General features: G+C 48.5%; 1 long non-coding RNA gene across 2 annotated transcripts; it reads right to left on the bottom strand.

Annotated features, from left to right (window-relative positions):
• Positions 1-782: 782 nt before the first annotated feature.
• LOC134481873 (uncharacterized) lies at positions 783-7,564 on the bottom strand. 2 transcript variants are annotated; one of them, XR_015637589.1, is made up of 4 exons: positions 7,454-7,564; positions 6,486-6,646; positions 3,074-3,207; positions 783-2,898 (listed from the first exon to the last, which is right to left on the bottom strand). It is a non-coding gene; the product is annotated as an uncharacterized LOC134481873 (long non-coding RNA). The 2 variants fall into 2 exon arrangements; XR_015637588.1 differs by lacking the exons at positions 3,074-3,207; positions 6,486-6,646.
• Between the last annotated feature and the right edge of the window lie 217 nt (positions 7,565-7,781).

The following is a 7,781-nucleotide window of genomic DNA, read 5'->3' as shown; positions in this document are numbered from 1 at the left end:
ACAGGGTTTCTCTTTAGCTCTGGAAATCACTCCTCTAGGCTAGGCTGGCCTCTAACTCAGAGCTCTACCAGCTTCTGCCTTCTGGGTGCTGGGATTAAAGGCATATGCCACCACTGCTTGGCCCAAGAGCAGATTTTTTTTTTTAATCATATCAAGTTTAAAGTTAGGACACTGGCTTCTTTCATTTTTTTTTACACTTGTTTCCATCTGCGAGAATAACTGGCTACTTTGTAGAGTAGCCTAAATTCTGCAGTGCATACCTCCTTATAACTGCACATCAGGGCTATCTCCTGGGAACTGGAGAGCACTTGTTTGTCTAGCAGAGGACCTAGGTTCAGTTCCTAGCAGCCACATGGTAGCTCATAACCAATTATTACTCTAATTCCAGGAGATCCAATGTTCTTTTCTAACTTCTGTGAGGACCAGGCTTACATGTATAGGCAAAACATTCATAGACATAAAATAATTTCTTTAAAGTCTTCGAAAAGAATTAACCGGGCAGTGGTGGTCTGTACTTTTAATCCCAGCACGTGGGAGGCAGGGGCAGGTGGATCTCTGTGTTTGAGGCCAGTTCGAGTGACTTCCAGGACAGCCAGGACTACACAGAGAAATCCTATCTTGAAAAACAAAACAAAAACAACAACAAAAAGGCCCTGGAGTAAGAGTTGGACTCAGATAGGCCATTGGATGGTTCAGTCACTAAGTCTGAGGGAGGGCAGGCTTTCGCAAGTTTTCCTGTGACCCTTTGCATGTACACCATGATACATGAACACCACAACATGTACAAACAGATGTGTTAATATATTATAGATATATGAACGTAATCTAAAGAAAGTCAAATAGGCAATGAATACTTACATTTTAGCAGCTGGGTAAGCCCCTATACCCCTGTAATCCCAACACTTGTGGGGGGATGGGGCAGAAAGATCAGGGATTCAAGGTCAGTCTGGGTTATGTGAGAAACCGGCTCAAGAATAAAACTTCAACAAGAAGCATGCCATTCGTGATGAAAATATTTAGAGGTGAGAAGGAATTCGAGTGTGCAGCCAAGATAACTAGGGGAGAGTTGAGCATTTCCAGGAAGCAGTTCCCTTTGTCGAGGTTGATCCAGGGGTGGCACTGGACAGAGAGTGAACGTGTTTCTCTGCAGGCAACAGATCAGACAGTAGCTCAGCCAGTGGGAAGAGGAGAGGTAGCCAAAGCAGCAGGCAGAGAGGAGTGGTCCTGCTTGGGAGGTGAGCGTCAGGAACTGGCAGGTTTGTCTGGGGGGGGGGGCAACCAACTGAGGATGGAGCCCCTCTATCCTGCTTCCACTTCCACCTGTTTCCTAAGCTATCAAACGCCTTCTCCCTCGGCCTTGATGGAAGGGGCATTAATAGGAAGCCGTGGATCATGTCTTGCTTATTCCCACGAGCCAACCCCCTGCCCTTCAGAAGACTGAAACAGTTTGGAATCCAAAGGTCAGATTCTCCGACACTGTCGTTGGGACTCGAAGACCATAATGATTATTTGCTGAATTTTACTGTATGCTAGCCATTTTGCTATGAGCTTTAACACACGCATTTAATCTTCTCAAGACTGAGAAACCCAGGTTCAAAGTAGCAACTAAAAGCTTCTTTGCCCAGGCTCTACCAGGAAGCTACACTCCAGCCCTTGATCTAGTTTCCAGAGCACAAGGCCAACAAGTGATACAGCAGGACCCAAACCTTGGTCCAGCTCTCTTTCTTTAGTTGGTGCTGGGAATGGAATCGGGGGTGGGGGGTGGGAGGGGCGGTTCACACATGCTAATCAACTGCTCTACCGCTGACCACACAATCCAGGCCTTTTGTTTTGTTTTGTTTTGTTTTTTGAGACAGGGTTTCTCTGTGTAGCCCTGGCTGTCCTGGAACTCAAGAGATCTGCCTGTCTCTGCCTCCCGAGTGCAGGGATTAAAAGCATTCACCTGCAGCTAGAATTTTTGGCTACTTTATTGAATTCTTTTTCCTACCACCTTTCAAACTTCCCAAGGAAGGGAAGGAAGGGGAGGAAGAAGGGTGGGAAAGGGGGCATCCATCTTGTTAGGCTATTTCCTGCTGGTTAGGGGTGTGGAGTTCTTTGAGGAAAGTTGAGGGAATTCCAATCTTTGTAGTCCAGCAATCTGCCAGCCAATCAGCCCCTTCTATTAGCATCTATAGATCCTCTCAAGAGTGCCCAGAATGCAAGACAGAAACTATCTTCAGCTGGCAAAACCATGCTTCTGCCAGAGCATAAGACATAGTCAGCTGCTGTGGACGATCTGAAGCGACCCCCACACCCCACACCTGGGACTAAAACAAAAACATATTTACATGATATTTCTGTTATTTCAAAGACACCGAAGTTCTCACTACATGTCACCACCCGCCTCTAGATCCAGAGTCTTTAAGAGAATCTGTCTGCTTGAGATCAGGAGCCATTCTGAAGAGAACCCTGTGATCGGCTTTGAGTCTCAAAGCAGGCTCTGTCTTCATGTGAAGCCATAGTTGGCTCTTTACAACAACAGGAGGCCAGTTGGGCTATTCTGACTCAGCCTAGGCAGCAACAGCCTTCAGCAGGAGGGCAGGCCCTGGGGCCCTCCACAGCAGCAGTGGGAGACCAGGGGAGGGGACAGTAGAGAGGCAATAAAGTGTCCTCCATCAGAGACAAGGGCAAAAGGAAGAAGGAGAGATGGGGCAGTCCTCAGGCATCAGAGGAGTCCCAGACCCGGGGTCCAAAGATGCAAGTCTGGGTTAAGCTGCACAGTTCAACAGCCACGATTTGGAAACAGCCGTCCTGATTCAAGCGGTGTGTCTGACGTTCAGCAAGCTTGTGGAGTTACCTGTAAGACGGCGGTAATGGTGGTGATGCTGATAACCCCTCCTGGAGATGCTTGCAGAACACCTGGAGATGACACATGCAAGGGCTCGTTCAGGATAAGATGTCACTGTGGTAACCATCCAGCTTTACACAGGGTGAGCCTTGGGGACTTCGAGGCGAGGGTAAGCCAAGCGTGAGACCACCCCACTCCTCCCCACCCCACTCCTCACTACCCGGGCCTTAGCTGAGGCTGTAAAACCTGAAAGCAAATCAGGAGGGCACAGCTTTAATCCCAGCAGGGGCGGGCAGACAGTGCATCTCTGCATCTCTGAGTTTGAGGCCAGCCTGGTCCGCAGAGCAGTTTCTGATCAGCCAGGGCCACAGAGTGAAACACTGTTTCGAACCGAACAAAGAAACCTGAAGTGAGTGTTGGGCGGAATGGCCGAGGAGAGGGGAAGAAAGCCAAGTTGTAGCGTTAAATAAGCCACCTTACTTCTTTGAGCCTAAATTCCCGCATCTTACGAACCAAGGGCATTTTTGGAGGGTGGGATCGTTCCATGTTTCTCTCCTCTTCTGAAAACACTTTTTCTTAGTACTCCCAACTATTTTCCTACATGGCTATATCTTTCTGTATCTTTTTGGTCACGGTGGACTAGTCCTCAAGTTGGAACCTCGCTTAAACAGAAAATTTCCTTGAAATTGATCTTTGTTTGGAATTCACTGACTCGGCCAGGCCGGCGACGTCTAGCTTGGGGCCTACATACCTGGTTGGTCAATTGCTTAATGTCACACTTTGTCAGTCAGTTTTGGCTTTTAATAGTAAAATCATTTTTTACTTAGACTTTTTCGTTTTGTTGTTTTGAAACAGGGTCTCACTATGCAGCTCTGGTTGTCCTGGAACTATGTAGACTGGGCTGGTCTAAAAGTGTCAGTGATCCTCTGCTGTGGTTTGCCCTGGAGTTATCTGTATTTCGAGGCTAATTCCACTGCCCCAAGGACAGCTGCCTAGTCACACACTCGGGACTCAGGTGACTTCACCAGAACCTTCTCCCCATTTAATTTGTAAAATACAGGTGAGGGGCAGGTACAGGATAGAAGGAGGCCTGTCATTGGAGGAGAAGGAAGGATGGGCGGGAGAAAAGTTTGAAGAAAGAGGAGGAGCCTGCAACGGAAAGGAGGAAGAGACAGGAGGGAGAGAGAGTGAAGCTGCGGCCAGATAATATGGAAGCTGGAAGCTGACGTTAAGATTCCACTCTGGGGGGCTGGAGAGATGGCTCAGTGGTTAAGAGCACCGACTGCTCTTCCAGAGGTCCTGAGTTCAAATCCCAGCGACCACATGGTGGCTCACGACCATCTGTAATGGGATCTGATGCCCTCTTCTGGTGTGTCTGAAGACAGCAACAATGTACTCATATACATAAATAAATTAAAAAAAAAAGATTCCACTCTGTGTATTTACAGGTTGTTATGAATGTTCTTAAGGGATGGATGTGTATTGGGCTTTGTATGTTTAGGTGGGCAATTATATCTTATCAATTGGGTCAAAGGTTATTGTGTTGTGTGTTCTTTCATGTAGCGATTCAAGTGTAAGAAAGTGGGCAGCGGCAGGAGACACTGGGTCGCCGTGGAGTTGGGATGTGTATTTCGGGCATGGAAACCTGCCTTGGGAACTAGATAGGTAGAGAGATTGCTGCCAGGCTCAGAGAGAGGCCTTCGGCAGTGTGATATGGGATGGAGCAAAGTGGGTGAGAGGTTTTGCTGACTGAGACTTAAGATATCCAGCAGACATCTTGGGGGACTGTGGTGCCAGATCTAGACAGCATTTTATTTTTTATATTTTTACAGCAACAATCCTCCTGCCTCTGCCTCCTGAGTGCCAGCAAATTTCTCTATTTTTAACAATCTCTGTACAACATGAAGTTTACCATGAACATGTCCATATTTATATCTGAAATTGTATTTCAGATTTAAAAAAAATTACTTGTATATGAGTCTGTCTGTGAACGAATGTGAATGTGAGTGTTAGTGGCCCTAGAGACAAGAAGAGGGTATTGGATGGCCTGGAGCCCGGTCCAGGTCCTGTGTAAGAGCTCCCTGCTGATCGCTCTCTCTCCAGCCCCTGAATTGTATTTTTGTTTTTTTTTTTTTATTCTAGAACAAGTTTGTTATTTTGTAGACTACAGTGGCCTGTAGTTCCCTATGTAGACCAGGTTGGCTTGGAGCTCCTGGAGATCTACCCTCCTCTGCCTTCCAAGTGTTGGGATTAAAAGCCTGTACCACCAGACCTGGCTTCACTCTGTAACAGTTAATTCTTGGGATTGTTGGAGTTAGAAACAATGATTGCATAGATGATGTTAGTTGAAACCCACAGAATTATGAGATCCCACTTTTTTGCCCTGGTTTTTAAATCTCCTTCCTTGCAGGAGGTTGGGAGAAAACACAAAACTTTAACTCTGAACTTGCATGCATAGTAGTAAAATTAACTATTTTCTTTTCTTCTCCTTTTTTTTTCAAGATAGGTTTTTGTGTGTGTGTGTGTGTGTGTGTGTGTGTGTGTGTGTGTGTGTGTGTGTAACAGTCCTGGCTGTTCTGGAAGTCATTTTGTAGACCAGGCTAGCCTAGAACTTACCGAAACCTGATTGTCTCTGCCTCCCAAGTGCTGGGATCAAAGGTGTGCACTACTCAGCTCAGCTATAATTGCCCATGTTTCTTACTGAATGGGCTTCCTGTTACAAAAAGGAGCAGGAGGATGAGGTGTGCATAGGTTTGGAAGTCAGAACACTGTGTGGTCAGAGGGTAACTTCTGCGAGTTGACTCTCTCCATCCAGTATGTAGGTTCCCAGGATAAAACTCAGGCTTAGCTGAAAGTGCCTACCTTTAACTGCCATCTTGACTTCAATAATAGACCTTGTTCCAGAGGCCTAAGGCTGAACATCTAGATCTGAAAGCAGGCTACATGGTGAGCCCCTGTCTTAAAGCTAAAACAACACCTTGCCTGTGTGAAGAGAATGAAGCTTGTACTCTGATCAACCATCTTTCTCTCTGAATGTTTTCCTTTTCCTGTCCCCAAAGTTCCCCTCCACTCACTCACTCCTCTCAGCCCCCCTCACCCTCTCAGCTCCCCACAACCCCTCAGTCCCTGCACCCTTTTAGCCCCCTGCACCCCCTCACGCCCTTGCAACTCCTCAGCCCTTCTGCACTCCTCAGCCCCCTTGCAACCCCTCAACCCTCCCACCCCCTCAGCCCCCCGCACCTCCTCAGTCCCCCACACCCCCTCTGCCCCCTGCACCCCTCAGCCTCCTTAGCTCCTGCACCCCCTCAGCCCCCTGCACTCCTCAGCCCCCTTAGCTCCTGCACCCCCTCAGCCCCCTGCACCCCTCAGCCCCCTTAGCTCCTGCACCCCCTCAGCCCCCTACACCCCCCAGTCCCCCACCCCCTCAGCCCCCCCGCACCCCGTCAGCCCCATGCACCCCCTCAGCCCCCCCGCACCCCGTCAGCCCCATGCACCCCCTCTATTCACACTCCTGTGTACTTCCCTCTTCTCCCATCTTTCCCTGGTATGCCTCGACTTTGCTGATTAGGTGAAATTCCTCTACACCTGCCTTCCCAGAAGTCCTTCCAGGACCATTCTAGCTTCCTAACCACCTTTTATTGGCTGTAGCGTTTCTGACCTTAAAATGAAGCCCCCAGGAACTGGAGAGATGCCTTGGTGGTTAAGAGTCCTGCTCTTCCAGAGGACCAGGTTGGATTCCCAATTCTCATAAGATGGCTCACAGCTTTCTTTAACTCCAGCCCCAGGCGATCTGAGGCCCTCTCCTGGCCTCTGCAGGCACTGCATGCATGTGGTGCACAAACAAACGTAGGTGAAAACGCCCATACACACAAAATAAGCATATTTTAAAACGCAGTGTCCCAGCTACACTGGTCGAGAACGCCCGTGTCCTGCCATTCCATCAAATCTAATCAGTTTAAAAGTTGCTTTGCGGGGGTTGGGGATTTGGCTCAGTGGTAGAGCGCTTCCCTAGCAAGCACAAGGCCCTGGGTCCCCAGCTCCAAAAAAAAAAAAAAAAAAAAAAAAAAAAGAAAAGAAAAAAGAAGAAAAGTTGCTTTGCTTTCTTCCTATCTCAAAAACTGGGTTTGGCGTGTATGTGTTTGTGTGTGGGGGTGCACGCGTGCTCAGGGGCAAGCTTAGTGGAAGCCAGTCCCTTGCAGCTTGAAAGAGTTAATACGCAAACAGCACTTATACAGGCTTAGGAGAAACCGAAATACTCAGAAAACCAAGGCTGTTTTGCTGTGTCCTTGTAAAAGCAGTCAGGCTGTGAGTTTTGAAACCACAGGGCAGGTGTCTTTAGACAGCGCAGGGAACCCAGGGAAGTCACTGACCTCAGGCATCCATTCTGAGGTTTGTAGGACGACCCTGTGCGTCTGGAGTGACCCCTCAAGTTCCCAAGTCACCTTATTTGCTCCCACCCCTTTGGCGGGTGCAGTACATGAGAGAACACTAGCCTTTAGCCTTCTTTTTCTCACTTGCCAACCTCCTGCCAGAGCACGGGCTTCTCATTGTCCTCTGAGCCACGTGACTTTTCCCCGGGGAAGGGAGGAAGGGCTTATCACCAGGGCTCGCCTCACCATTACTCACCGTTCCTCCCTTTTCTGACAGCTCCTAGCTGGTCGGTGGAAAAGGTCCTGGGAGCCTCGGAGATCCTGCCAGTACAGGTTCACCCTTAAGGCACTCAGCACCCAGGCAAGCAGGAAGCTCCACGTGGACAACTTACAGCTCCGATTTCGCTTTGTCTGCCTTTGGTTGGCGCAAACACTTCTGAAGAATGGGCTGTGCCTGAAACCTTTACTTTAGCTCCTTTGACGAGGGTTTATAAACCAACTCGCTATGCAGAACACATGTTCTAAGTATAGAATTACTTGACGGATGGAAACAGTGCGGATGCATGTCGGACACACGTTTGAAA

Source organism: Rattus norvegicus, chromosome 14 (genome assembly GCF_021556685.1).
Source record: "Rattus norvegicus strain SHRSP/BbbUtx chromosome 14, alternate assembly SHRSP_T2T, whole genome shotgun sequence".
Taxonomy (NCBI): Eukaryota; Metazoa; Chordata; class Mammalia; order Rodentia; family Muridae; genus Rattus; species Rattus norvegicus.
This window is presented reverse-complemented; position numbering and strand designations above follow the sequence as displayed.